The sequence below is a fragment of the Mercenaria mercenaria genome, chromosome 5 (genome assembly GCF_021730395.1).
Source record: "Mercenaria mercenaria strain notata chromosome 5, MADL_Memer_1, whole genome shotgun sequence".
In the NCBI taxonomy this organism is placed as follows: domain Eukaryota; kingdom Metazoa; phylum Mollusca; class Bivalvia; order Venerida; family Veneridae; genus Mercenaria; species Mercenaria mercenaria.
In genome coordinates, this window is record NC_069365.1 from 26097487 (window position 1) to 26111798 (window position 14312).

The window sequence follows — 14312 nt, forward strand, 5'->3', positions numbered from 1 at the left end:
TTTCCTTTCAAAGAAAAGATGATTTTAGCTTCAATTTACAGTTCACAGCTAGAGAACGAATTATCACAAACACCTACATTTATAAAGTAAAAGAATAAATAAACTAGAATATTTCAAAAACTCTATAGTTATCGCCAAATTCAGAAGTACATGAAATTATGAAATTCTGAGATTTCTCAAATGTTTCTTTTTCTTTGATTTTTTTTTTACAAACAGAACAACATGTCTTACAATATGTTTGGCCAATGAAATGCAAAGATTTAAAACCAATGCAGAAATCTGTTGGATACTTTTATCTGGGGAACACATTTTCTAAAACAGAAGTTTTAGTTTTCAGTCAGCGAGGCGCAGAAAGGGAATCAAAAGAGTAAAAATAATAATAAACAAATTTAAATGAAAATAATATATAAATTTTAATGATAGAACTATGCGATGAAACAGTTATAATATGTAATGCTCGTGTGTTACGAGGATATATCATAGCTAGGGGTACATCTCGGTATTTTTCTCTGCACATATCTACCGGCCTCGACGATATTTGCAGAGAAAAATACCCTCGATATACCCCTAGCTCTGATATATCCTGGTAACACACTCTCACACATACTATAACTATTACTTTTTAAGTTGCGGGGGTATTCTTAAAATTTGAATTTAATATCGTGATTGCCCAACAAGGATAGCGTTATCAATTCTAGTATAACTTTTATGTAAAAATTGAATGAACATAATCTTCCTCATAATTTATATGACAGCAAGTACTATTGTATTGTATTTGTCAAATATTTAGATTAACAAATACTTATTTAGCTGGTATTATTATTATACCAGATTTATATAGCTGATGTTGTTTTTTAAGGTTTTTATTACATCCCTGTACCTATTTTGTTTGGACAATACAATAAATTAGAAATAAGTCAATTCTGATTTCGAAAGCTACACCACTGTTTTAAAACTTGGTTAATACTGTTGAAATATTCAAATATATATTGTATATCAAAATCATATGTAGAACAAGACATTGTCTTGAAATCAAGAGAAATAGTTCACTTTTTTAAATAATCTATAATGGGAGTGATTACAAAAGTTACAAAACATATATTTTAAACAGGGATTTAAATCTAAGTAATGGTCCTTATTGTTTATTGTATAAAATTCTCACAGAATAAATATCATAAAATATTGCTTGAATATGATTGACCACCTTTGAAAGGACAGACAAACTTGTATTTTCGTGGAAAAGTCATTTTGTACCGTGGTATGTTACACTAAGCGTAAAATGTCGTACGCTCCAGGTAGGATGTCGTGCAATCAAGATAAGATATTTTGCGTTTGGTGTAGGATGCTGGGTGCTCCTGATAAGATAGTGTGCAGTCGATATAAGTTAAAATATACGAGTAAAAATGTTATTCGCTGGAAATAAGTTATTGTGTAATCGAGTTCAGATGTCGTGCCTCGATAAAAGATGTTCTGCTTCGGAAACACGATCAAGTGCTATCGAAATAAGATGCCGTGCCCTCGAGATAAGATGCCGTGTCCTCGAAATAAGATGTTGTGCGCCGGTGATAGGATAATATGACATGCACACGAGATAAGATTGTGCGTCGAAATGAAATATTGTGCGATCGAGATAAAATGTCGTGCCTCGAATTATGATGTCTTTAGTTAGAAATTTGATCTCATGCTGTCGAGATAAGATGTCGTACCTTCTGGTTAAGATGTCGTGCGTCGGAGGTAAGATGCCGTGCGCTGGAGATAAGATGATGTGCGCTGGTAAAAAGATATTGTGCAATCGAGATAAGATGTCGTGCCTCGAATTATGATCTCTTGGGTTAGAAATAAGATCTCATGCTGTCGAGAAAAGATGTCGTACCTTCTGGTTAAGATGTCGTGCGTCGGAGGTAAGATGCCATGCGCTAGAGATAAGATGCACGAGATAAGATGATGTATGCTGGTTATAAGATATTGTGTAATCGAGATAAGCTGTCGTGCTTCGAATTAAAATGTCTTAGGTTGAAAATAAGATCTCATGCTATCAAAAGAAAATGATTTGCCCTTGAGACAGGATGTTGTGCACTTGAAATAAGATGGTGTGCGCTTTAGATAATTTTTCTTAAACAAAAGGGTCTTAGATCAATCAATTGACTTTCCAATCTCAGACAGATATAAATACACATTTTGAGGAATGTCAAGACCACTTGCAACCATATCTTTTAACTTATCAAATAGGAATGTTAAGTATAAGTAACACTATTTTAAGTATAAGTAATCTGATAAAATGATAAAACTGTATGCCCGATAATACTCTATAAAACAAAAAAAATATTTGAGTATCGCTACTGATTTGGCAGTTGTAGTTGTAAAACTGTAATTAAAGAATTCATTCTATATTATAACAGGTTAATGAAGGTATTAAAATGTTTCATGGATAACATAAATGTAAACTGGTTAAACAAGATCAATCAGTCAAAATAATGGTACAGTTTGTAACAAATTGAGACAGTGTACATGTCTGACAATTGACTACGCCACATTGTTTTACTATAAAGTAATAATGGTACAACACATAAGCCATGAACCTCGGGTTGCTCAGTGAACACAATGCTCACCCATCTTCCGCAATACCAGTAGCTTCAGTGATTCAGTGGATTGCATCCAGTGAAATGTTTGGTAATTTTCTTCATGAATTTACATCAGACATTACCTGTCGTTCATCTGTAAAGTATACCTACACTAGAGATCAATTGTTGAATATTGGATATACAGTATCAAACAATGGCGGATTAGGAAAATTAGACCTTGCGGCATACAGGATTATAAACTTACACAATTTATCCTGTAAAAAGAAAACGCATAGAAGTAAACGAGGTAACACTAAAAGTAAAATATTCCTAAGCAAAATGGTATCAACTCTAAAAATGTGATATACCCTAAGAAATACAATTAGTATAAAATATACGCGAACATGTATCGTGCATTACTCTGAACTGTAGATCTGTTGTGAGCAAAGATGATTGTGTGGACCAATACCTCAGGGATGAGAAAATAGATTTTGCTCTTTTGACCGAAACTTGGTACTAGGATGAGTTACAGCATCAGTTTGAAACTTCTGACTTGAACCAGAATGGATATAAATTAAGAGTAAGAAATAGAAAACATCAAAAAGGCGGTGGTGTTGCGATCACTTGTAGAAACACGATCAATATGCAAAGGATAACTCACAGCACTGTTCGAAACTTTGAATATGGTATTTGGAAACTCGTTTTCAAAATTTAACCATACACGTAGTGGGTGTGTATAAACCTCCGGCCCTATCGACTGGTAATCAGTTCGTTGCTGAATTTTTTGATCTCATCGAAAATATTTTACCACATTATGACACTTTACTTATAATGGGAGTTTCAACTAGCAAATAAACGATGACATCAGTTCTATTACAAACATCAAGGACTTCTCGTAGCAATGGGCCTGGAACAACACGTTGATTTCAGTAATCATACAGGCGGACATAGCTTGGATCTAATCATAACTGAGTCACTTAATGGTGTTCATGTAGAGAAATGTGAACCAGGACCATTTTACCTGATCACTGTGTTGTTGTTATAGATGTTAAAAAAGAGACGATTACTAGTAGGAGCGTGTCATTTAAAACTTTTAGAATTAGAACGAATCAGAACTATTCAGTGCAATAAACGTTGATTCACAGAATATAGACAAGTTTGAATCGGAAATGGAGGATGTCATGAATAAGCAAGCTCCTCTAAAAGAAAAAAACTATAATTCAGAGAGCACCCAAACTGTGGTTCAATAAAAAATTGCAACACCTAAAGCAACAAGTTAGAAAGTCCGAGCGTACATGGGGGCGTTATGGTAGAACAGATCAGTTTGTGTCGTATAAACAAGAAAGAAATGAATACAATTTTGAGATAAAACGTCAAAAGAGAAAACACTCAGCAGAAAGATAGAGAATACTAAAGGTGTTTCCAAGACTCTACATGATTGGTATCTGAGCTAACTGGTACCTCATCTGAAAACCCACTGCCTCTTATAATAATATTGGCCGAAAACTTTGATGACTTTTTCATGGTAAAAATCTCAAGAAGATACGTCAATCCCTAAATGAATACCAAACGTTTGAACCTCAAGTTAAGAATGTACAAAATTTAAAAAAATTTAGTGAACTGACTCAAGATGAAGCGAAAATCTCACTTATGAATTGAATACTACGTCTCCAGAGTTAGATATTTTGCCAACCCGTACATGTAGATGAACTTCTCTCTAGTATCACTAAATTGGTGAATTTCTCATTACACAAGGTGTTTTCCCTCTGAAATACAAACAAGCAGTTGTTAGACCTCTGCTAAACTAAGCCGGTCTTGAACTAGAACTTTCCAATTATCGTGCTGTGAGTAATTTATCATTTCTATCAAAACTTATTTAGAAAGCTGTTGTTTACAGATTAAGCAAAGTTGTTTACAGATTAAGCAAACATGTAAATCAAAACAGTCTTTTGCCTAAAAATCAGTCTGCATACAGGAAATACCATTCCTGTGAATCGGCGCTACTTCGGTTGGTCAATGATCTTCTAAGTGGTATGGAGAAAAAAGGAGGTCACAGCCCTTATTGCGATTGACTTAAGTGCGGCTTTTGACACTATCGATCACGACATTCTTCTAGATGTCCTAAAAGCACAATATGGCGTCTGTGATACAGCTCTTCAAAGGACAGACTCCTATTTAAGGCCTGGTACATGTAAGATTAACATCAACAATGTATATTCAACAGACCGCCATCTTGAATGCAGTGTGCCCCAGGGCAGTTGCCTTGGTTCTTGACTGTATCTCATCTATGCTGGGATTATTTTGATGTCATTTCAAAATCCATATCAGTCTACGGTTTTGCTGATGATCATAGAGCAAATAAAAGCTTTCGTCCTACATCTGTTCCCGTAGAATCACAAGCGATTGGAGACCTTGAAAGGTGCGCAGTTATAATCAATGACTGGATGAATAGAAACAAACTGAAAATGAACACTTCCAAAACTGAATTTATTATGTTTGGTAGCAGACCTCAGTTGAACAAATGTTTTACAAATTCAGTTAACACTGCTGGTGATGATGTTAAACGTGAAAGCACAATTAGATCTCGGTGCATTTCTTGACGAAACCTTGATCTTTAAAAACCATGTAAATCGCAAATGTCGTACAGCCATGTTGAATTACCTACGAATTAAGAACATCCGAAAAACGTAACAAAGCAGCCAGTGAAATTTTAGTTTTGTCTCTTGTAGTTATTTCACATCTGGATTATAACAATGTCATACTGTATGGTGTAGCTAACTGTGAGGTGCGTTAGATGCAACGTATTCAAAACATGTGCGCAAAAACTGTGCTTAACAGGAGGAAGTTTGACAGTTCTAAACAAGCATTGTATCACTTACATTGGTTGCCGGTGAAAGCAAGAATTGAGTTCAAGATACTTTCTTTCATGTATAGCGGTCACACTGGCAGAGCACCTCTATATTTAACAGAATTGCTTATTCCCTAGTAGACAAGGTTTGAGATCGTCTGAAAATTCTGAGTGTCGTTATGTTGTTCCATACAACAAGTGTAAAACATTCAATGATAGAAGTTTCTGTACTATTGGTCCAGAAACTATGGAATGAACTGCCGTTAGAACTACGCAAAAGTAAATCACTTGACACATTCAAAAAAAATCTTAAGACACCGTACTTTAGAGATTGTTTTAATTTTTTTTTATAACTGTTTATCATGCGAAAACAGCTGGTGATACTTCTTAAGGTATTAGGCCATTTTTTCTCTTATTTTCCTTTTTTCTAGTACTTTGTACTTCTTTCAAGACTACTTATTGATTTATTGTACAAAAATGGAAAAAAAAGTATTTGTTAAGCGATTTCTTGCTGTTAAAAGTGAATTTAACAGAAGGGATAGGGTTAGACATCTTTAAAAATACTGAGTTACATGCGGTACAAGTTGTCTATTTTGCCTTCTTTCTTTCGATTACATATTTTGGAAGAAATGTAAGTAGGTTTTACTTTTACCCTAAGGAAGTGAGAAAAATTCAAAACAGACCCGCAGGATTTAACCTTAATTTTTCAGTGTTTGAGTTAGAATTATGTCTCATTTAATCCGTTTACTCGAGGCGCCCTAGAAAAATTGATATTGACAGTTTTATTTTAAGTTTTAAAATTGTTTACCAATAGTTTGATGCTTCTTTTATCATACTGAAGAATTGGGTAAAAATCGATTCTATTATCTTTCCTTGTTTATCGAGATCAACACTATACGTAGTTGTCTTTCTTAGATTGTCTAGCTGAATATCGATCACTATCAGATATTTTAGCGAGTGTTGCAAACCGTTATGGTTCGGCTATCTCCGCTTATCATATCACGGGAGGTGCCGATCATAAATAACTAGGATACTGTAAAAACGTGGGAAGGGGGAATTTATTTTACACCAATTTTAAGTACCGGTAAAATAACAACAACTAATATAGTCATCTTTATATTTACAAGGTTACATACAATGTAACAATTTGGTTTAATTCTGTTTTTCATTAATGTAAAATACAGAACGGAAAAATAGGAGACATTATGTTATTTTATTATTTTATTTTGCATGGTATATAAAATATGATCAATCATTTTCAATTATAATAATAGATGTGAAATACGTTTTTGTTTTTTGTTTTTTTTTTGTTACATTCAATGGAATTTTAATTGAAATGAAAATTTAATTAATTAATCAATTATTTGTATTTAATCATATTTAATGTGCCAAAACTAATTTTGCTATGTAATGAACATTTGAAAAAACATATTGTCATACACTATTAACACTTATAAAATAAAAACCAGAAAAACAAACTAACAAATATACTTTACGATGTAAAATGTATCTATTTATGACACCAGGGCCTGTTTAATAGGAAGTGTGACCTATTTGCCCCCGAGCCAGTCATTACGTAATAAAGTATGTACGAATTATGAATTCCCAAAGTTTCTCAAAGGTTACTGACTGACTGATTTAATAAATGTCAGATTTTTAAAGTCTTTTAAGAAAGATTTAAGATAATGTGACATTGATGTAGTAGAAAGATTATTCATAATAATTATCACGTATATTAGGTTACAGACCACCAATTGTTTTCCCATAGACTTACATTGTAACATTATGGCGTGTACGGCCTTCCATACATCGAAACATGTATATCTAATTACAAGTTTTTCAAGAACTATCCTAGTTCTACCAAAATATCGGACGAAAAACATATGAATAGTGATACTTTATTTAAGTAATTTTCGTGTGAATGAGATGACCCCCTGTTTACATCATTGACATGGCGGGAGAAATTCGTTTGATAAAACTTTTTTTCAATACACATAAAATGTAGCAAATTTTGTCAAAATGTATAATAAAATACTGTAAATGCAGTGAAAAAATATCAATTTTGAAAAAATAATCACTTCCTGGGTTTGTTTACATGACTGACCAATCAGAACGCACAGACGTTACCTTATTCCCAGGTATACACTTACCTCATTCCCAGTAAGTTCCCTGTACTTTTTTGAATTGGTGGTCTCTAACCTATAGATGAATGTTTCGTGTCACATTTTCCAATTTTACAGTGATATTGTGAAACATGATCCAATACCAGATGTCTTACAAAGTTTCATCAAGAAATGTTCAGTTTTAAGAAAGATATGGACAGTTTACTGAGGTCACCCCCGTCGATTTATATGCCCAGACTCGGTCCCTGTCGTCGTCAAATTGCAATTTTTCGTGAAAATTTCACTTATCTGCATTTGATTTCACTTGGAAGCTGAAAAACGATTCATTCCGTAAGAAATAGAAATAAGGTCTAATAATTTTGATCATTCTCTAACATTACAGAGATAAAAATGATCCTTTTTCGCCCAATAGCTCAGATAAAAATGGGCACACCTGTTAAAAAAAGAGGCCAAAATTTAACAAAAATCAAATTTCACGTTTATTTTTGCACGAAAACGTCTTTCTACATCATTTACAACAGATTTGTGGCCATTTACATTACCTGTGATGGCTTCCAACGAAAGTCATGTTTCAGCTCTATTATAGGTTAGAGACCACCAATTGTTTTCCCATAGACTTACATTGTAACATTATGGCGTGTACGGCCTTCCATACATCGAAACATGTATATCTAATTATAAGTTTTTCAAGAACTATCCTAGTTCTACCAAAATATCGGACGAAAAACATATGAATAGTGATACTTTATTTAAGTAATTTTCGTGTGAATGAGATGACCCCCTGTTTACATCATTGACATGGCGGGAGAAATTCGTTTGATAAAACTTTTTTTCAATACACATAAAATGTAGCAAATTTTGTCAAAATGTATAATAAAATACTGTAAATGCAGTGAAAAAATATCAATTTTGAAAAAAATAATCACTTCCTGGGTTTGTTTACATGACTGACCAATCAGAACGCACAGACGTTACCTTATTCCCAGGTATACACTTACCTCATTCCCAGTAAGTTCCCTGTACTTTTCTGAATTGTAGGTATTTAAAATATCCCCATTAGGTACCCGCATCAAATGAGTTTGCAAAAGAGCTTCGAATTAGCGAAAGTCTGTCTGTCATTAGATTTTATTAGGTTATGTGTTGGACGTATATATTTAAAGTAAACACATCATATATACTGACAGAAGAAAGCTTGTAAATATCAATTATAAATTGATCCATGATGTAGCCAGAATTCATAACAGGCCAAAACATGTTTACTTGAGTTTTCATATACTTTATCACAGTAACATAGTTAGAAATGAAGGCACAAGCAGTGGTTAAAACGTTCATTAGCGAAGAAATGAACTTTAGAATCTAACAGAACAAAAATACAAAAATGTAGTAACAAATAGTTCTCCCTTATTGGTTTACCTTTTCTATTTTTTCTGACAGATGCTTTTCGACTAGCTTTTTGGCATCCATAATGATTTTCTTTTGTTCTTTTTGAAGCAGTTCTTCGAAGTTTGATACAAGTTTAATTTCTTGAAAAAAAGTTAATTTCACGACATTACCCTATTTTGGTTACATCTATAAGACCATCATATAGAAGAAACGTAAACAATATATGTTTTTTTTCACAAAAAGATATTGTTATATATGTGAATTCAAATGTTAACGTTATTTGTTTATGCATTAGCTATGGCTTTGATTATGTAGTTGCTTTAATAAGCTATGGGATTTCCCCACACTATTTGTAGTATTAATGTATAGAACACAGTCGGATAGTTTTAATATATGCATATGATAAATACTGTCACTGTTGCAAACCAGAGAAAATATCATTTTTATTTTTCACTGGAATGGAACTACATCTAAATGCGAAAAATAAATGATAAAGAAACGGAAAATATACTTCAATAAAGATATAAACACAAATATAAAGATATACACTCCGCTGTCTTAACATGTAAAATAATACTGATATGAAATGCACCTACTTTAAACATTTTTCAGCAGAAATCTAGTGACGTCATTACGTTGTTGCGCAATTCATGTGACGTTGCGCGGGTAAAATAAGTACAATTAGGTGAAAACATTGAAAACAGATAAAATAGGCCATCCTATTAATCTAGTGAATGATACTTCGGTCTCTTTATAACTGTTCTATTTTTACCTCTAGCGGTCCTTTGAAGGAGCCAATAGCCCCCATTTGCAAATATTTGGGAAGGGACCTTATAATGATACAGACCCTGTGTGATGCAGATGCACTCAGTGGTTAATGAGAAACTGTTTAAAAGTATAAATACATTTAGCTCTGGTGGTTCCAAAGAGGGAACTACGAGCCCCCTTTGAATAAGTTTTACAATGTTTGGTGAAGATCCATCAAGCTGTTCACGAGACGAAGTCGTTTAAAGATACATAATTTTCTACTTGTAAATTTGGCGGCTCCTAAAACGGACTAGGTGCCTCCGTTTGAAAATCTTTAGAAGCAGAACTTACAATGATGCTGCAGAAAATGTTTGATGAAGATCCATCAATCAGTTCATGTGAAAAGACATTTAAAGATATATCTATTTCTAGCTCCAGTGTCCCTCAATAGAAGCAAAGCGCTCTCATCTGAACAAGTTTTAGAGGAGCTATAGAGCAAGTTTGATGAAGATCCATCCAGCGGTTCATGAGAAGAAGAATTTTGAAGGTATTTCTATTTAGTATTTACTCTAGCGGCTCCTGAAAAACGTAAAACGCCCCCCTCCCCCTATATGAACAAACTTAACAGAAGACTTTACATTGATGCTAAGGATCAAATTTGTTGAAAATCTTTCCGGCGGTTAATGAAAAGATGTCGTTTAAAGATATTTCTACTTTTAGCTCTAGCGGCCCCTACAACGGGTCGGGTGCTCCTATTGAATGGATTTTGGAACTTAAAAGAATGCTAGATCAAGTATAATGAAAATCTATGAAGCGGTTCAAGAGAAGAAGTCGTTTAAATGTTTTTCTATTTTTAGCTTTTAGCCTTTAAAAGAGGACCAAGCTGAAACATTTGAAGAACAAGAGGACCATGATGGTCCTGAATCGCTCACCTCTTCCCACATGACCCAGGTTTGAGTATGACGTTGTTTTTTCTATTATTTGACAAAGTGACCTAGTTTTTGAGCTCATGTGACCCAGTTCTGAACTTGACCTAGATATTATCGAGATAAAAATTCTGACCAATTTTCATTAAGATCAATTGAAAAATATGGTCTCTAGAGAGGTCACAAGGTTTTTCTATTATCTGACCTATTGACCTAGTTTTCGAAGGTACGTGCCCCTGTTTTGAATTTTATCTAGATATCATCAAGGTGAACATTCTCACTAATTTTCATGAAGATCTCATGAAAAATATGGCCTCTGGAGAGGTCACAAGGTTTTTCTATTTTTATACCTACTGGCCTAGTTTTTGACCGCACATGACCCAGTTTCGATACTGACCTAGATATCATCAAGGTGAACATTCAGATCAATTTTCATGAAGATCCATTGAAAACAATGGCCTCTAGAGAGGTCACAAGGTTTTTCTATTTCAAGACCTACTGACCTAGTTTTTGATCGCAGTTGATCCAGTTTCAAACTTGACCTATATATCGTCAAGATAAACATTCAGACCAACTTTCATACAGATCCCATGAAAAAAAATGGCCTCTAGATAGGTCACAACGTTTTTCCATTATTTGACCTTCTGACCTACTTTTTGATGGCACGTGACCCACTTTCGAACTTGACCTAGATATCATCAAGATGAACATTCTTACCAATTTTTATGGAGACCCATTCACAAGTATAGCCTCTAGAGAGGCCACAAGGTTTTTCTATTTTCAGACCTACTGACCTAGTTTTTGACCGCACATGACCCTGTTTCGAACTTGACCTAGATATCATCAAGATGAACATTCAGACCAATTTTCATACAGATCCCATGAAAAATATGGCCTTTAGAGAGGTCAAAATGTTTTTCTATTTCAAGACCTACTGACCTAGTTTTTGATGGCACGTGACCCACTTTCGAACTTGACCTAGATATCATCAAGATGAACATTCAGACCAATTTTCATACAGATCCCATGAAAAATATTGCCTCTAGAGAGGTCACAAGGTTTTTCTATTATTTGACCTACTGACCTAGTTTTTTATGGCACATAACCCACTTTCGAAATTGACCTAGATATCATCAAGGTGAACATTCTGACTTATTTTCATGAAGATCTCATGAAACATATGGCCTCTAGAGGGGTCACAAGGTTTTTCTATTTTTAGGCCTACTGACCTAGTTTTTGACCGCACGTGACCCACTTTCGAACTTGTCCTAGATATCATCAAGATGAACATTCAGATTAACTTTCATACAAAGTAGGAAATGACAGTTAACCTCAGAAAAAAAATTGATCTTCCCTGACATCGAACAGACCAACTTAAGGCCAGACATTGTCATCTGGTCCAGGAAAGACAAACGCATGGCGATCATAGAGTTGACAGTTCTCGCTGTGAAGAGGCTTATAAGCGTGAGCGGCCAAAGTACACAGAGCTCCAAGAGCAGTGCAGAGAGAGAGGATGGAAGACATGACTCTTCCCTGTTGAAAATGGGTCGAGAGGCTTCCCAGCACAGTTTTACCCATTATTGGTCTCAAGGTAAAGTATGCCCACCCGCTTAGCTCAATAGGTAAGAGCGTTGGTCTACGGATCTCGGGGTCACGAGTTCGATCCTCGGGCGGGGCGTATGTTCTCCGTGACTATTTGATAAACGACATTGTGTCTGATATCATTAGTCCTCCAACTCTGATTCATGTGGGGAAGTTGGCAGTTACTTGCGGAGAACAGGTTTGTACTGGTACAGAATCCAGGAACACTGGTTAGGTTAACTGCCCGCCGTTACATGACTGAAATACTGTTGAAAAACGGCGTTAAACCCAAATCAAACAAACAAACAAGGTAAAGTATGCACATCATGGCTTTATGGACTGGGCATGACTAAGATAACTTTTAAAATTCTTCCCATGTGTACAAAAAGTATGAAAAAATGCCGAAATTGGAATTCACTTGAAACCAATACATGTATATGTTTGATGGGAATTTTATGATGAACAATGGGCAACACTGGATGTGTAGCCCAAATTGAATGATACCACATGTTCATCTTTTAACTGTTACCCAGTCATTGCAGATATATGTGTATATTTTTAAGGATCGCTGCAATACTTTTGTTCTTATCACCAGTGATTGATTATTAGATGACACTATTTTAAATATTACCTTTCCAAGATTTATTTACACAATCTTACTGTCATATCGGCTGTCAATTTTGCAAACTGGTGCAATACAGAGCCTGAAAAATGTTTTCTTGGTGTTTTAATGGACAATTATAATAAAAAGTCTTTTATGAATTCATGTTGCATTACAGTGTAAAAAGGGCTCCTAAACAGTGAGGAAGACCCGCTGAGAAATTTTGAAATCAGTCTGCAAAAACTGAAGCGAGCGGAAGCTGATTTTCAAAAAAAAAACATATTCTTCTTTTAATTTGGAAAACTAATGGAGCGGGAAATCCGTTAACCAAGGTATCAATTTGTTGTGGCTTATTCTAAAATCTTACAGTTTTTTTCATTTTTCAGATTATGGAAATAGCCCTGACCACAAAAGGGGTCCATTTTACAAATGCAAGAGATCAGTGTCAGCCTTTAAGTAAACGCAGTGTTTAAAACTTGTTTACTTAACATTTTGCTGCCCAATTAAAAATATTCAATTTTTTTCTGTAAATGCATGTGGATGATTTTTTCGATAATGAAATCTTTGATGAGGTCGTTCCGACTAAATACTTAACAGTTTTACATGGCCTAACATTTAAAATATTGGTCCTTGTTTTCGCTTTGTTTCTGTACGAAGTAAAAACTATTTCTATATCTCTTGATTTGTTTGTTTTGGGTTTAATGCCATTTGCAACAGTATTTCAGTTATGTAACGGCGGGCAGGCTATATCACTTGACGGCGTGCATCACAGTATGGAATGAGAAACTGTATATATACAGCTCTGCTGTTATCTTTGCCAATTATTGACAAATAGTTGGTGATATAAAAAGAGATATCAGTCGGATGTAAATTCATTGATAACAATATAGGTCAAATAATCAGTGAATCTCTAATGACTGCATTACCCATACAAAGTGTAAAATTGTATAAAAACGGAAGAAGACGACATTGATTGCCAGTAAATTGAGTTCCGTTTGATGTATAGCAAACTTACAAGAGAAGATTTATCTTGGGATTTTTTTGCGACTGCATAATTACGTTTACCGATGCTAAAGTATAATATCAGCGTCCGGCAGAAAACTTTTATTCAGATTGACAATTTAACAAATATCAAAGCTTTAAATACTTACAGCAGTGCTCCTAATTTAGTTTGTCGTAAACGTTACCATAACTTCTCATGTTAGCTTCCAGACAAGCGCACATTTTATCTGGTTGATTACAGCTAGTTTTGATTCAGATTTATATGTAATACTTATTTAAAATACACTTGTTCTAAAACAATATTTTTACATGTAGAGTCATGTATAAACTAAATCGAAAACGAAAGTAGAAAATGTATGCGTTATTACTTCTAAATCAATGCAAGGTGACTTGTATACATAATATATAAGACAATACAATAAATTATCTACTTGCCTTTAATATTGACGTACTGACGAAATAAATCCAATAAATAAATCCTATCTGTATAATTTTATTTCCTGTTTTAGGTGTACCAGGTAGTCAATCACGGTACAAGGA